Source organism: Gorilla gorilla, chromosome 5, assembly GCF_029281585.2.
Source record: "Gorilla gorilla gorilla isolate KB3781 chromosome 5, NHGRI_mGorGor1-v2.1_pri, whole genome shotgun sequence".
Lineage (NCBI taxonomy): Eukaryota > Metazoa > Chordata > Mammalia > Primates > Hominidae > Gorilla > Gorilla gorilla.
Window position 1 is genome coordinate 134,315,433 of NC_073229.2, and position 17,985 is coordinate 134,333,417.

The window sequence follows — 17,985 nt, forward strand, 5'->3', positions numbered from 1 at the left end:
ACTTTATTGTACTAAAAAAAAATCAGGGAATTTGGATAAAAATTGAAATGCAAAGACTAAAAGGATCCAAAGCCTGGATCTTATGTAAAGTTGTCCTTGGTGAAAGTCAGGCACATGTAAAAACTTCTGCTAAGCACATCCTAATGCCAAATAAGATATAAAAGGACATAATATGCTAAAAATATAAATGGGACAGCTAGTATTAATGAAATAGATACTTCTGAAAGAGACACCTTCACAGTGGAAGACTTCCAGCTAGGGCATTCAAAAGTAATGAACCAGGTGCTCCTAATACCCTGAAATAATCAGACTCTACATATTTTCAGCTTTGTCTATAGAGTAAATCAATATAGATTTACTTAATCTATAGTTCTCCCTAAGTCAGGGCTCTTACTAATTCAGTAACTCTTAAGCATTATTTTTGGCCTCGATATATCAATATACCATCACAATGTACACCTAAGTATGCTTTTTATCTGCTATAAGCACAACCTGGAACAGAAACTAAAAAGGTAGATTTGGTTAAACTATTTTGCCATTATCATTTTCTGGCTTGGAATGAGATTAAGAGAGTTCTTTGAAAGCAAATCTAGGATCAATAGCTTAAAGTGATGAGAAGACATTTAATTTGAACAGAAAAAAAATCTTTTTATACCAGACATTTCCAATAAGGAAATTATTTGCCTCTAGAAGAGATTACAGGTTGGACTACATTATTTCTAAAATGCCTTCTTGTTTACCATCTTATATAATATAAAAGGAGAATCTTAGGGAATGAGGAACCCTCACATGAGCTTCTTTGACCCCAAGATAAAATAAGTGAGTAATTCACTCAGGTGACTTGTCTGAGTCAATGTTAACTCCATAAGCATAGCAATTTTTTTAAAAAAAGATATGATTCATGTTGGAGTTAAGAATGAAGATTAGAACCAGCTACTATTCTATTTAGAATGGATGTCTACTTTCTTCCCTATCTAGCTCAATCCAATTAATCCTTCAATGTCCTGAATGAATCCTTCCTTTGCCATGAAAACCTTCTTGATATACCCAGTTCATGGTGAGTTAGTCCTTCCTCTGAATTCAGAGTTCTATTTTTCTATGCTAGTAATTATTATTATTAACCAAATAGCCATTTACTGCATTGTGATCTTTCTTGAATTGTTTCTTACACTATTTCAGTTTTCCATGCTTACATCTTGTCTATTCAGTCATACCATAAGCTCCCTGAAGACAGGGATCATATCTTACATTTCTCCGTATGTCCCATAGCAACTAACAGCATTTTGCGTTTTGACTATTCAGAATTAGTTGAATAAGAACAGAAAATTACAGATTACTTTAAAAACTGGGGAAGGCAAATTCGGTAGACGCAAGCACAGGAAAAGAAAAAAGAGCAAATAAGTAAAAATAATACACAGGTTAGTAGCTAGAGTCAACCCTGCATTTGGAAAAAACACAAAAATGAAAACAAAAAACAGTCTGTTGAGTTAAAGACAGTAAGGTTCTAGACTAAGCTCCATGCATACTTAAGGTGAGAACCATTGATATAGGGGATAACCGTGTGACACTGCCAGAATCTGAGAAAAGGAACATTATCACTGAAGTGAAGTGACATTACAATATTTTTTCCACACCTTTACTTTTATCTTTTGGCACCTGATAGGGGTCTTCAAATAGCAACTCCAACTGACACCAGATGGTACCTGTTGGAGCCTAATGCTGGGCTATGGCCAGCAAACCAAATAAATATCACTATTCATGAGACACAGTTAGAAGTTAAGCATCCCTTATCTGAAATGCTTGGGACCAGAAGTGTTTCCAGTTTCAAAAATATCTGAATACTGCATACATGTAATGAGATCTCTTGGGGATAGGATCCAAGTTTAAACATGAAATTCATTTATGTTTCATATATACCTTATACACATGGCTTGAAGGTAACTTTATGTAACACTTTAAATAATTCTGTGCATTAAAGTGGTTTTAAGTACCTACATGTGAAATTTTCCACTTGTGGTATCATGATGGTGCTCAAAATGTTTCGGATTTTGGAACATTTCAGATTTTGGATTAGGGATGCTCAATCTATACCTTGGGAAGCATCTATTTCTTTAACATAGCTCTAAAAGAACAATGGCTTCAGCAATTTTTCAACTCCTATTTAGTATTAAAATAACCTTTTACATTCAAAAATACCATCTTGAAAGTTTTATCTAGTTAGAATAAGTCTAATTTAAAAACAGAATATACACTTCCATCATACACAAAATTATATTAAAAATGTTAGTTATACTTGTTACATCACAGTAAAAAACAGTATAGTAAGAAAAACAGCTGATTTAAAATCAAGTGTCTAATGAAAACTATGAGCAAGGAAGAATAATATGTTAGCTAACTGCTGGATGGACTAAAAATAATGGGAAAACGAGATATAGGACTCTTTTAAGAGCATTTATAATTTACCACTGAAGAATTGATGAGGATTCGGGTTTTAGACTGTTGGTAGTCGGAAACAAGAGAAGAAAAATCATTAGATATGGAATAAGAAAGGTTTTGAGCCTAGGAGAGTGTGCTACCTTTAACAGAAATGAGAAGCTGGTTCCAAATCTATTGTAAAACCACCAACGTTTTCTAATCCTGTCCCTACACACTTAATTTTTAAATGCAGAAGATGCTTTCAAGACCAGTCCACTTTTATTAGTATATAACTTTTGAAGCAGAAATGAGAAGTAGCTTTAAATTGACACCTGCTATCAGGAGTTGCTATTGAGATACATTACTTCTTAATTTTACCTTGAAGATTTTAACGATTTTGCAGCCATAGCTTCCACTGCAACTTTACTCCAACAGCTATCATCAACAGTTATTTTAACATGCTGATTTCTCCAACACTGTTTAAAATTGAGAACAAAAATAATATCCAACATTTATTATTCCTTGTTTCTAATACTCAAAGAACCTACCTTTTTCTTTGAATAATTAGAACAATGAAACATGAGGCCTAAGGAGTAATTTAAGCTTAGCCAATTACTTTTAATTATAATAGGAAATGAGAGGGTCAATATAGTAAAATCCTCATTAATCATATTCTACCAATTATGAATTTGAAATTATCTCGATGAAATAAATGCAATTCTTGCTTACCCAGAAGTCTGAAACATTTTTTCATTAAAAAAAAACTTTACCTATTGTTACTAAAGCCGTATCTGACTGGAAAATCTTTAGCTGTTAAAACTCAGGCTCAATAAATCACAAAGTCCTTTCAAGATGTCTTCCTCTAACTTCTAAGTTCAGAAGATAAAAAAGCGGTATTCTAAATTCATTAATTCAACAAATATTTTAAGTACCTTTTTACTTATGTTATAGTCTTTTACTCATGATGCACTGTTTAACTGTACTAAATAGTGCATTACATTTTCTACCAACTAACCTCATTTTACTCATTATCACCATCTTATTTAGAAGAAAACATATGTTCTTAGGAGGGAGGAACTAACTAGTCTAAAGTTTCATTTAACTAGCAATGAAACTCATCCAAAAATCCTACCAACTGTTGGATAAATTTGGCTATCCCTCTTTCTTCCACATACTGATCCCCCGAATAAGCTTATTATACTCATATGAGCCTCTTAGATAGCAGTGGACCATTCTTCAGTTAAGAGTACCTTATTTTACCAGATTAAACTTTACTTGTCCAGATATTTTTACATGGTCAAGATATGTGAGACCTCATTTATCGCACTGTATTATGTTTTCCCTGAAGAAAACTGATAGTATATGTTGCTTTCTATAGCTTTTTTAAAAAACTAAATAGGAATCACCCATTCCTTGCCATTCAGCAAAAAACTGGGGAGAAATTATACCTTTTACAATGAATTATTACAATGATGTTTACATTCCAGATTTCTCACTTACTATGATGAACCATGTTACTTTGCACTTTATGAACAAGCTACATGAAAGGAAGAACCAAGGCCCTGCCTTAACCTGACCTCTATGAAAGGACCACAATTTCAGCAAGAACCTAATCCCTATAGAAAGTATTCAAATAATATGATTACCCACATATGCAAATAAAGAAAAGAGGTCTAACACAAAACAAAATGGAGGACTTTGTTATCACCAAATGAGTTTAAATAAATCTAAAGTTTATTATTAAGCAATTTTGAAAGCGTACGAGTCGTAAAATTCAGAATTCTATCTGTATCACTGATATATCTGAAGTATAAACTGGGCACTTCAATGAATATATTTTAAGAAAATACATTCAATGTACTTTTCAAAGAGTAAAAATAATACAAACATATCAAGTATTAATACTTAAGAATAAAAAACTTTGTTTTTTGGGACAGGTCCTAGAATATAGACAAATTCTGCTTCTCCTCTCCTACTGTTTGGTAGACTCTTCTGAGAGTCAACTCTGACCCAATCACAACTTAACTTTTTCATTATTCAGCATTCTCAAAACAAGCAAGATATAAATTAAGATTTGTCACGCAGACAACGTATTTCTTGCTTCAAAAGGCATAAAGGAAAAGACAGAAGCAGACTTATTCTATAAGGTTAACATTACCCTAATGCAAAACTAGATAAAGACAAGGCAAAAAAAAAAAAAAAAAATCCAAAAAACTAAAGGCCAATATCTCTCATTAACAAAAATGCAAAAATCCTCAACAAAATATTAACAAATGGATTCCAACAATGTGTAAAAATAATTACATACCAGGACAAAGTGAGATTCATCCTAGATATGCAAGGCTGGTTCTACATACAAAAATCAATTAACATAATTTATCATATCAACAGGCTAAAGGAGAAAAGCCTGCATGATCTTATCAAAAGATACTGGAAAAGCATTTGACAAAAACCAATGCCCATTCATTACTAAAACTCTCTGCAAACTAGGAAAAAAAGGTAACTTCCTCAACTTGAAAAGAAGATTTACAAAAAACCTACAGCTAACATCATACGTAACGGCAAGAAACTACAACCTTTCCTGCTAAAGTCAAGAACAAGGAAAGGATGTTCCCTCTTACAATATCACACCAAAAGTCTTAGTTAATACAAGAGAAGAAAATAAAAGTATGCTGATTGGGAAGGAAGAAATAAAACTGTCTTTGTTCAAAGATGACATAATTGTCTACATAGAAAATCTGAAAGAATCAACCAAAAAACTCTTGGAACTAGTAAGCAATTACAGCATGGATACAAGATTAATATATAAAAGTCAACTGCTTCCCAACATCTTAACAATGAATACGTCATATCTGAAATTAAAAACATAATAACATATGTTGCAAGCCCCACAAAATGAAATAAGCATAAATCTCATAAAATTTGTACAAAATCTATATGAGAAAAACTACAAAACTCTGACGAAAGAAATCAAAAAACTAAATAAATACAGAGACACTCTATGTTTGTGGATAGTTTCTTATTTGGGGCTGCTATAATGAAGTACCACAGAATAGGCATCTTATAAATGACAGAAATTTATTTCTCACAGTTCTGGAGGCTGGAATTCTATGAAACTAACGTGCTAGCATGGTCAGGTTCTAGTGAGAGTCCTGTTCCAGGCTGTAGACTTCTTGTTGTGTTCTCATATGGCAGAAAGCTCGAGAGAGTGCTATGGGGACTTTTTTAAAAAGGCACTCATTCATGAGGACTCCACTCGCATGATCTAATCATCTCCCCAAAGTCCTATCTCCTAATACTATCACATTGTTAGGATGTCATCATATGAATTTGGGGGTGGGGGATGGGGACATATACTCAGTCCATAACAGATAAGAAAACTCAATATTGTCAAGATACCAGATCTTCCCAACTTGATCTGTAGATTCAACACAATCCTAATCAAAATTCCAGCAAGTTATTTTGTGACTATCAACAAACTGATTCTGAAGTTTATTATAGAGAGTCAAAAGACCCAGCAGAGCCAACACATTATTGAAGGACTGACACTATGCAACTTCAAGACTTACTATAAAGTTACGGTAATCAAGACAGTGTAGTTTTGGAGAAATAGAAAAATAGTTCAATGAAACTGAATAAAGAGCCCAGAAACAGACCCGTGCAAAGTCACTGATCTTTGACAAAGAAGCGAAGACAATACAAATGAGAAAAGATAGTCTTTTCAACAAATGATGCTGGAATTGGACGTCCACATGCAAAAAACTGAATCTAGACACAGACCTTACACGCTTCACAAAAATGAACTCAGAATTGATTATAAATCTAAACATAAAATCCAAAACTATAAAACTCCTAGAAGGTACCATAGCAGAAAATCAAGATGACTTTGGGTTTGAAGATGACATTTTAAATACAACACCAAAGGCACAATCCATGAAAAATAATTGGTAAGTTGGACTTCATTAAAATTAAAAAATTCTGCTCTGTTAAGATAATGTTGAGAAAATGAGAAAACAAGCTACAGACTGGGAGAAAATATTTGCAAAAGACTAATAAAAGACTGTTACTCAGAATATACAAAAAACTCTTGAAATTCAACAAGAAAATGAACAACTTGATTAAAAATTGGGAAAAAGTTCTCACCTCAACAAATACTTCACCAAAAGAGATACACTGATTGCATGATTGCAAATAAGCATATGAAAAGATGCTCAACATCATGCATCATGTGTCAGTAGGGAATTGCAAATTAAAACGAGATATTGCTACATGCCTATTAGAATGGCCAAAATCTAAAACACTGGCAATACCAAATGATGGAGAGAACGCAGAGCAAAAAGAACTCTCATTCGCTGCTATTGAGAATGCATAATTGGAAGACAGTTTGGCAGTTTCTTATAAAATGAAACAAACTCTTACCATACAATCCAGCAAAAACATTCTTTGATATTTACCCAAAGAGGTGAAAACTTACACCCATACAAAAATCTCAACATCGATGTTTTAGCAGTTTTATTCATAACTGCTGAAACTTGGAACCAACCAGCATGTCCTCGAGTAGGTAAGTAAAATAAAGTGTGGTACACCCAAATAATGGAATATTCAGCACTCAAAAGAAATGAAATATCAAGCCATGAAAATACATGGGAGGAACCTTAAATGCATATTACCAAGTCAAAGAAGCGAATTTGAAATGGCTACATACTCTATGATTCCAACTACATGGCATGATAGAAAAGGCAAAACTATAAAGGGTGAAAAGATTAGTGGTTTCCAGGGGTTAGAAAGGAGAGAGGATAAATTGGCAGAGTACAGATTTTTGGGCACTGAAACTATTCTGTATCATACTAAAATGGCAGACATGTGAAATTACACATTTCTCGTATCAAAACCCATCAAATGTACACCACCAAGAGTGACCCTGGTATAAAATATTAACTTTGAGTGATTTATCAATGTAAGTTCATCAGTTGTAACAAATGTACTATTCTGGTACAGAATGTTAATAGGCTATACATATGTGGGGTCAGAGAATATATGGGAACTCTGTACTTTCTGCTCAATTTTGCTATGAACATAAAACTGATCTAAAAAATAAAAGTATCTTAAAAAAGAAGTTGGAAGATGTGAATGTACTTAATGCCACTGAACTATATACACTTTCAAATGATTAAAATTGTAAATTTTAACTCGTGTGTATCTTACCACAATTAAAATTTTAAATGTCATAAAAGAGTTCTAGCAACATTAGGAACTAAGGGATTCTATTCAGATGTCTGTTGCCTTCTATCTTTTCTCACTCTACCTACCTGACCTTTTGCCTCTCCTTTGAATTCATCTATTTTATAAACATGATCATTTAAGAATGTATTCCCTTTAAAGCAATACTTTTTCTTTTTTTATAATATATTGTTACATAAAGCAAAACTTTTTCTAACTACTTCTTTCTGACATGGATCTTCTGTACCAGTGAAAGTGTGGACCTTAAACCAGCATCAGCAGCATCAACATCACCTAGGAACCTGTAAGAACTGCATATTTTGGTATCACCCCTGAACTTCTGAATCAGAATCTGCTTTTTAACAAGATGCATGATAAAGTCTGAGTACAATGTTCTAGAAGCCTTAGTTCTCGTGCACCCTTCTAGCTCCCTTTATGTTCCTGGCAAGCTGCATGAATTCCAGGAATAAAGGAAGCAAAGCACAAAAGTCAAATAGATAGGTACAGTTTTTGTAAAAGGACAAGGGGTAAAAATGCAGTAGTGCAAAGTTATATTTTAAAGATGTCAAGGATATAGATGGGAAAACAGAATCATTCATGAAAAAAATCAGTGATACACCAAGCCAAAATATGATAGGCCATTTATTCTATATTATTTAGGGAATAAAGGAAATGGAAAAGCAGATGAATGCTTATGAAAAAGAAACAGTGTCTTGGATCAGGAAACCAGGGAGAAAAAAGACTAAGAAGAGAGTTTACCAATTAAAAAAAAAAATGCCCTACAATAATTCTCCTAATCTGAGTCCTCATTTTGACCAAAATATTTCTGAACTCTTTTACCCTGAAAAGATTTTAAATGTTTTAAAAATATCACTGGTATTCCCCAAATTACATTTACACACCAAAGTATAGTCTTTACCAAGACTATCCCGAAGACAACGAGAACAGTTAGCTTACTCATTTTACAGAGCAAGGCTCAAAAAATGACCAGGGACACCAGAAAGTCAACATGAAATGAAAGGTCTTTCAGTTTTAGTGTTACATTCATTAAAATAATAAACTAATATTGGTATTTTATACTCTAGCAATGGATGAGAATTTTTTATTTACTGTGTCCTCAAGCAAAAATATTGCTAGTTGTATTTAATCTGTAAAATTTAAAAGCAGAGTAGATAAAATAGCAGTTAAAGGTAGACAAAATAGCAGTTAGGAGTACAGAGTCTGACCACAGACCAGATGGGTTTGAATCTTGGCTCTGCCATTTACAAACTGTGCAAAGAATCTTAACTTCTCCGTCCCTCTGTGGCTAGTCCTGCCTTCTTTGGCTGGCTGTTTATGAGGATCAAATAAGATACAATGATTAGCATAAAGCCTGGCATATAACACACAAAACTCAAAAATATTTATTTTTTTGTGTGAAAAAAATTTTAAAGTATTTCTTAAAGCAGAATCTTCCAAGGATAAAGGGCTATGCTATCTTAATATAACTGGAGTTGCAGTCATGAGTTTCAGTCAGTGATGGACCACATATATGATGGTAGTCACAGAAGGTTCTAAGGGAACTAAAAAAAATTCCTATCACCTAGTAACACTGTAGCCATCATACAGTGTTAGCCATCATACACAATGTAGACATCATACATAATGCAAAGCATTACTCACATATTTGTGGTGATACTGGAAAAAAAAACCCTACTGTGCCGCCAGTTACATAAAAGTATAGTTACATAATACTTGATAATAATAAACTACTATATTACTGGTTTATGTATCTACTATCCTACACTTTTTATCATTATTTTACACTGTACTCCTTCTACTTATTTTTTTTTTGCAAAGTTAGAGCCTCGGGCAGCTCTTTCAGGAGGTATTCCAGAAGGCATTGTTATCATAGGAGATGACAGCTCCATGCTTGTTACTGCCTCTGAAGACCTTCCAGTGGGACAAGATGTGGAGGTAGAAGACAGTGATATCAATTATTCTGACCCTGCGTAGGCCTAGGATAAGGTGTGTGTTTCTCAGTCTCCTTTGCTAGTGCATGCTTTTCTTTAACTTCTGTACCTCTAATTCTTTGAGGACTCCAGGACTTAGTCCTTGTACCTTTTCTCTTATTTTTATCTAAGCTCACTTCATTAGTAATCTCATTCATATTATGTTTTCTTAAGATGAGATACATCTATAACTTACATGTTTCACTATAACCCTCAAATAAGGTCAACTATAGATAATTCTACTAATATTCGGTGAGGCAGCTACAAATAAAAAACAAATTCAAATAGAAACAACATAATTAAAAATAAGTGACTTAATTTTCAATAAATCATCACCATCTTTCTGTAGTTTAAGTTCAATATGATTGGTATAGTCACTTAAAATTCAAAATAATAAAGCTAAATTGATGATAACCAAAACAAATATTTGTTTATTCTAGTCATTGATTACATTGGAAACATTTACATACCACACTGAGTATTTAATGAAAAATGTAAATCATGATTTTGTCTACGGTCCTAGTTCCCTAGCCTTAAAATTTAACAGTAGCATCTTATGTTAATATAGACTTTTTCCAAAAGCTCTTTTATAACAATTATCTCTTATACCTCAAAGAATATTTAATTAGAATAGTAAAATAAATACTATTTTCACCGCACTTTCTGGTCCTAACATGGCCTCTCACATAACAGTTAATAACGAGTGAATTTAATTAAAATTGTTGAGGAACTCATAAATCCATCCCTACTATATGAAATACATATTGAAATTCATGTTTAACTGATAAGAAGTCATTAATGTCATCTTTCTGTACTTAGTATAGCATTACCAAAAAATTTACATTTTTAATGCTAATGAATGAAATTAAGTTCTGTATGTACAAATCCTCTGAAAGACATGGCTCTATTTCATTTCCTTCTGTGATAGTGAAAATGGTGATTTTTATGATGTTAACACTACTGTATATGAGGCATGCAGTTGTGCACTGCCTCTATCACAATGAAAAAGACTTGCTTTTGCAAGCAAGAAGAATACATTTTAAAATACAGGAATCAGCAGCAATACATAACCACCTTCATCCCTCCAAGATTCCCACTTCAAATGATGTGGCTTTACTACTTGCCAAGCCTAGAGCAACTGTTAGAAGTATATAGACAAGAGCAAGGCTTTTAAAACTGGACCCCATCTCTCTTGAGTACTCCACTGCCAGTACTTCCAGTCCTGAGGAGTAGCCCCTTTCCTTCTACTACTAAGCACATCAAGTGTCTGTGCACAGACTTTTTTAATAGTTCTGCCTATGAGATCTCCATCTCCGAAGTGTCTCTTTCTGACATGAATATTCTACCCTATCCATTCATTGCCTCATTATTATAAAACAACTTTGTCCTTACCAAGTTCCTGCAATCCTGTCATTCTCCTCTACTTTCAAAACCATCAACACACTTTTGCTTTGCTTCCCTTCCTACTCACTAGCATCTCACATTCCTCTTCAGAGATCTGGCCAGACCACAAGGCCTTATCCCCTGTCCCAACAGAACAGTCATATTAAGAATGCAACACATTATATCCTTTGATCACACCTTCAGCATCCTCTTCTGTCTCTCCTTTTTCTTTCCACTAAATGTTAGGCATCAACAGTTTTGTTATACCTAGTTCTACACTTTCTCCTCTTCATAAATCCATCACTGCTAGATCTTTAACCATCAATTCTAAATTACTTACACAAACTTAAACAATCAACCCTAACAGTCCTGACAATATATACTCCTGTGCTATCAGTCTGCCAGACAGCTCCACAGGGACATCTCACTAACTCAAATTCAAAATATCCAAAATCAAATTCATTATCCATCATTCCCCACTCTCCCTAAAAAGGAAACTTATTCTTTGGGCTTCTCTATTTCTAGTAACAGCACCAAATCACTTAGGATTTGAGATCATCTTTAAATTAAAGCAAAGTACTGGATTCTCCATTAACCAGTTCAGTCAACTTTCAAATGTATGCAAATTGCTGGTAAAACAGTTGCATCTCATCAAAAAGACACAATATAGCCATTTTCATTCAACTCCTTTGATGGTACACAAATCTGATACACTGCACATGACTTGAACTCTGAAATCAGTCCCCAACACTCACCTCCAGTATTGCGCCCTAACAAGTAAATCAAAATAATCCCATTTTTTCATTACATCTAGAGGAAGCTTAAGTCAGGGGTAAGCCCAAGGCAGTTAAATTTTAGTGACTATTGTAAAAAAATTCTGTAGTGGTCTATACTTAAAACTTAGTTTCCACCACAAATAATGAGAATCATACTTCTTCACAGGGTTGTTGTGAGGATTAAATCAAATACGTACGATATTTAGTACAATGCCTAGCATATACAGGTGCTCAAAATGTTTCCAAAATTAAGAAACCAAACAGCAAATCCATGAAGCTCAGAGATCATCAAGCACGATAAATACCAGAAAATCTACACCTAGGCATGTGATGTTCAAACTGCAGAAAACCAAAGACAAAGAAAAATTTTGAAAGACAGAGAGAAACCACTTTACCTATAGAGGGAAAGGATAAAAATTAGATTGGACTTCTCCTCGGTAATCATACAAAAAGAGAGGCAAACTAGGACAACCACTTACAAAACATTTTAAAGAGAAAGAAGTATCAATTGATATGCTAAGAGAGGAGAGAAAAGGAAACCATACAAAGTGCTCAATTAGAGCAGAAAAAGAGAGGACATTTTTTGGGGGTGGAGGGGGTGAAACAGAGGTTCCTTCCATCACTCAGACCGGAGTATAGTGGCGCAATCTTGGCTCACTGCAAACTCCGCCTCCCAGGCTCAAGTGATCCTACTACCTCAGCCTCCCAAGTAGCTGGGACTACAGGTGCATGTGACCACACCTGGCTAATTTCTGTATTTTTTTGTAGAGACAAGGTTTCACTGTGTTGCCCAGGCTGGTGTCAAACTTCCGGGCTCAAGTGATTGGCCTGACTCAGCCTCCTAAAGTGTTGGGATTACAGGTGTGAGCCACCAGCCCAGCCAACTTTTTCTTTTTAATGAAACAAAGAACAAGTGCAATGAATAAAAAAAGTTGCAAATACAGTAGATTTTAATACAATTATATCAATAATCACTTTAAATGTGAATGTTCTAAATATGCCAATTAAAAGATAAGAGACAGAGTAGATTAAAAAAAAAAGACCTAACTATATATTGTATACAAGAAACCCACTTTAAATGTAGAAATAGATTAAAAGTAAAGAAATGGAGAAAGATATACCATGCTAACATGAGTCAAAACAAATCTGAAGTAGCTGTATCAATTTGAGACAAAGTAGGTTTCTGAGCGAGGGAAATTAACAGGGATAAAGATAGGCATTGCATTACGATAAAGGGGCAAATTCTCCAAGACCTAACGATTCTTAATGTATATGCACCTAACAGAGCATCAAAATGTGAAGCAAAAACTGATAAAACTACAAGGGGAAACATGAACTCATGATCACAGCTGGAGATATCAACATCCTTCTATCGGTAATTAACTGACAGGCAAAAAATCAGTAACAATACAGTTGAACTAAATACCATCAATCAACTGGATCTAACTGATATTTATACAGTACTTCAACCAACAACAGCAGAATACATGTTATTCTCAAGCTCACATAAGTCATTCACTGAGACAGACTATATTCTGGGCCATAAAACACACCTGAAAAAATTTAAAAGAACAGAACTAATACAGTATATGCTCTCAGACCACAATGCAATTAAACCAGAAAGCAATCTCAGAAAGATAGATGGGAAAATCTCAAAACATTTGGAGATTAAACATCACACTTCTAAATAACACATGGTTCAAAGTCTCAAAGAAATTTCTTAATACTTTGTATTAAGTGAAAATGAAAATTCAATTTATCAAAATGTGTGGGATACATCAAAAGCAGTGCTTGGAGGGAAATTCATGGCACCAAGTATATATACAGATGGTCCGCAGTTTATGACGGGGTTGTATCCCAATAAACCTATTTTAAGTTGAAAATATCATGAAGTCTGTATTAGAAAAGTAGAAGGATCTATAAAACCATAAAAACCCTAGAAGAAAACTTAGGCAATACCATTCAGGACACGGGCATGGGCAAGGACTTCATGACTAATACAACAAAAGCCAAAATAAGACAAATGGGATCTAATTAAACTAAAGAGCTTCTGCACAGCAAAAGAAACTACCATCAGAGCGAACAGGCAACCTACAGAATGGGAGAAAATTTTTGCAATCTACCCTTCTGACAAAGGGCTAATATTCAGAATCTACAAAGAACTCAAACAAATTTACAAGAAAAAAACAAACAACTCCATCAAAAAGTGGCCAAAGGATATGAACAGACACTTCTCAAAAGAAGACATCTATGCAGCCAACAGACACATGAAAAAATGCTCATCACCACTGGTCACTAAAGAAATGCAAATCAAAACCACAATGAGATATCATCTCACGCCAGTTAGAATGGCAATCATTAAGAAGTCAGGAAACAACAGATGCTGGAGAGAATGTGGAGAAATAGGAACGCTTTTACACTGTTGGTGGGAGTGTAAATTAGTTCAACCATTGTGGAAGACAGTGTGGCGATTCCTCAAGGATCTAGAACTAGAATTACCATTTGACTCAGCAATCCCATTACTGGGTATATACCCAAAGGATTACAAATCATGTTACTATAAAGACAAATGCACACGTATGTTTATTGTGACACCATTCACAATAGCAAAGACTTGGAACCAACCCAAATGTCCATCAATGATAGACTGGATTAAGAAAATGTGGCACATATACACCATGGAATAATTAAGGCAGAAATCTATGAAATTGAAAACAGGAAATCAAGAGAAAAAAACAATGAAACTAAATGAAGATTCTTTGAAAATAACAAAATTGATAAATTTGTAGTTGTGTATTATGATGTACCACACAGGGCTTTTATTTTGGTTTAAAAAAAAAATCAGTGCCACTATTCAAAATAGCAAAGATATGGAATCAACCTAAGTGTCCATCAACGGATAATTAAAGAAAATTTAAATGCAAACAATGAAATACTACTTAGCCATTAAAAAGAATGAAATCATCTCTTTTGCAGCAACATGGATGGAACCAGAGGCCATTATCCTAAGTGAACTAACTCAGAAACAGAAAGTCAAATACCATATTTTCTCATTTATAAGTGGGAGCTAAATAATTTGTATACATGGACATAAAGAGTGGAATAATAGATAATGGAGACTCGGAAGAGTGGAAGGATAGATGGTGGGTGAGGGGTGAGAAATTACTTAATGGGTACAATGTACACTATACTAAAAAGCCAGGCTTTGCCACTATGCAATATATCCATGTAACTAAACTGTACGTGTACCCTCTAAATCTATAAAAATAATTTTAAGAAGTGAGTGCTAGTCTTCATCCTCGACTAAAATATAAAATGCTTCACTGTTCCTCCCTTTTTGTTTAACCCTTCCACAATTCTCTGGCATAACCTCTAGCACATGCATGTTACAAAAATTTAGCAAATTTAGCAAATTTAGCAAGATGTCCCTATTAAAACAACTAGAAAACAAACTTACTTTTGTAGCATAAGGTGAAAACATAACACATTTGATTTTTTTGGTAAAGGAATCAAACAAGTTATTCCATGCCCTGACACATAAGCTTTTCTTCTTTTCAAATAAGTTAGTCAATGTAACTTTATTGGAGTAGACCTGGCTAGGTTAGGAATAAAGAATGGCTACATGCTGGACTAACTACTGTCAAGCACACCAAATTAAAAAAACAAAAAAAACAAAAAAACTTTGCTGTCATCATCATCCAACACATGTCATCACACCCAAAACCCACCTACTTAGAATTCCTTTAGGACCTTTAGTTTAAGAAATGGTACCTTTGCAGCACAAGGGAGTAGGAAAAAAATGGGACTTTGAAATCACACATATCTGTGCTCAAATTCCACCTCCATTTCTATTAGCCATGTGACCTTGAGCAATACTTGATCTATGAGACGACTCAGTTTGCTGGTTGACAAGTACCACAAATACAATTCTAACAGTTTACGCAAAAAGGAGGACTTATGACAAAGGTAACTAGGATGTCTCTGGAACCCAATCTCAGGACCACGGACAAAGGAACTCAAATACAGTCAGGACTCTGTGCATCTGCTTCTTTGCACTCTTTGTTCTAGAAGCCCTGGCTTATCTAGCCCACAGGGCAAGAAACAAGGCCATTAACAGTTCCAGAGTTTTGTATCTCACAGCTTCAGCAACTGAAGAGAAAACAAATTATTCAACCTCTGGGCATAGAGGACCCAGGAAAAGTTCTGAGTGACTTGGCTTAGTAAAAGTGTCTAAAACCAGGCCAATAAACCACAGAAATGAACAGAATTGTGATTGGTATCTCTGGCCCCTTCCAAGCCAAAGTGATCTTTATAAAAGACAGATCTGATCCAGTAATTAACCCGACTAAAACTCTTCATGGCCTTCCCCAATAGACTTAAAATCCTTAACCTTGTTAAACCAAGCCTCACGTAGGCCCTCTGCATAGTCTGGCTTCTGTTTACCTCTGCAACCTCATATCAAGTCACAATCCCTCTTACACTAAGCTTTAACTGTTTCACCTGTTCTTTGAATTCTCTTCCTTTTCCACCTAGCTAACTTCCACTAATCTTGCCTCTAAGAAGCCTCCCCTGACTCCCAGTGTAAATCCAGTTCCCTCTTCTTTTCCTTTATAGCATTCACCAAAATTTCTAAGTACAAATGTATTTGTTCAACACCTGTTTTGTACTATACTGTTAACTCCAAGAGAATAGAGACCTATCCTTTTTAGCACCTACTTGGCCCTCAATAATTATGTGCTGATTATGAACTATGAATCACTGGTTTAACAAGGGGGACCCACTAAATGAACCAATTACAAATGAGGGGACAGTAGCAGGCAGGCAGAATTGTTATCATCAAGTTATTAAAACGACTGCTCCAACAGAAACTTATCAGTAAAAGGGGAGATAAAGCAGTTCTGAGACAATCTGGGCTTCCGCTAGGCAGAACAAACAACTTGTTCAATTCAGTTAACCTTTTTCTTCAATTAAATCCTTATAGGGCTATGATAGCAACTAAACAAGATAAATAATAAATGTGACAGCATCTATACAGAATCTTGTACATCTAGCAAGCAAGCATTGTCACTTCTTTTCCTTTTGGACCATGTTACACATTATTTTTGAATATCATTGATCTCCAAATAATTATTAAATACTCCAATGCATATGACAAAAATAGCTGTTTCATGACCTCTTCCCTCACAGCACCCTGATCTTTCCACACGGAACAGAATGACTTCTCTTTTATTCTGTAGTAATTGCATACACTCAAAATCCATTTAGCTTAAACCAAAAACAGGCACTGGGAACACAAAAATGAAGCAAAGCAAAACAAAACAACCAAACGCTTACAACAAAACTGTCCTGAAGGAGTTCACAGATTCACTTTCTCAATCTGCCTTCAGCTCCATTACATCCATACCAAAGCTCCATAGCACCCCAGGTAAGGCTGCTACAAATACAAGATGCCCCGTATTTTACGGGGCAATAATCCATCTTTATATCTTCATACTCCCACTTCATGACCTCATTCCAAAATTTTTTCCTTAAAAAAATTCTATGGAGACTGACTGGATATGATCTTTCTTCAAAGTATGAATAAAATCTACCCTGACTTTACCAATAGCTCAAAATAAGGAAACAATCCAAAAGAAAAATCCTGTTTCTTGACAGTGCTGGGAGTTTATTTTTAAAAATTAAAACAAACAAAAAACCCATCACAAAAATAATGCCTTTAAGAGACTAAAAAATCTTGCTTCTGAGAACAGGCACGTGTGAAAGGATCAAGACTACTTTCTTTTTCAGAGGTAGGTCCAGAAAGAAGAAATGTCCTCATAAGAGGGACGTAAGCGGAACTTTAGGGAAAATGAACTCTCAGGAAAAAAAGGGGGTTACACCAAGCTTCGAAGTACCTTAGAATTTTATTTGTAGCTAAAACAGATCTCCGAAGTCATCTACTTCTACCTTTTCATTTTATAATCAAATATCTTGAGAAGTAAAGTCACGCAGAAGACTGCATTTCCTTCTAATTTTTGTCATGCCCTAACTTCTTGTCCCAGATAATGTAAGCCTATGCCACTCACTGAACTGAGAAACAGCCTCCTCTTCAAGTCCACTGGGTGAAAGAGAACAAGTTCCTAATAATGTTGTCATGTCTAACACAAGAGTTACAGATCCTAGCATTTCAAGGTAGATCTGAAACTTATTTTTCCCATAGA

General features: G+C 34.6%; 1 protein-coding gene across 19 annotated transcripts in view; it reads right to left on the reverse strand.

Annotated features, from left to right (window-relative positions):
- Nucleotides 1-17,985, reverse strand: part of WASF1 (WASP family member 1) — a 77,107-nt gene that overhangs the window by 54,950 nt on the left and 4,172 nt on the right. For 6 of the 19 annotated variants that reach the window (XM_063707188.1, XM_019029583.4, XM_055391496.2 and 3 more), the window contains one exon: nucleotides 2,794-2,891. The exons of the other annotated variants lie outside the window; for them this stretch is intronic. The gene's annotated coding sequence lies outside the window, so the exon portion shown is untranslated. The remainder of the gene's footprint in view (nucleotides 1-2,793; nucleotides 2,892-17,985) is intronic. 19 annotated transcript variants of the gene reach the window in all.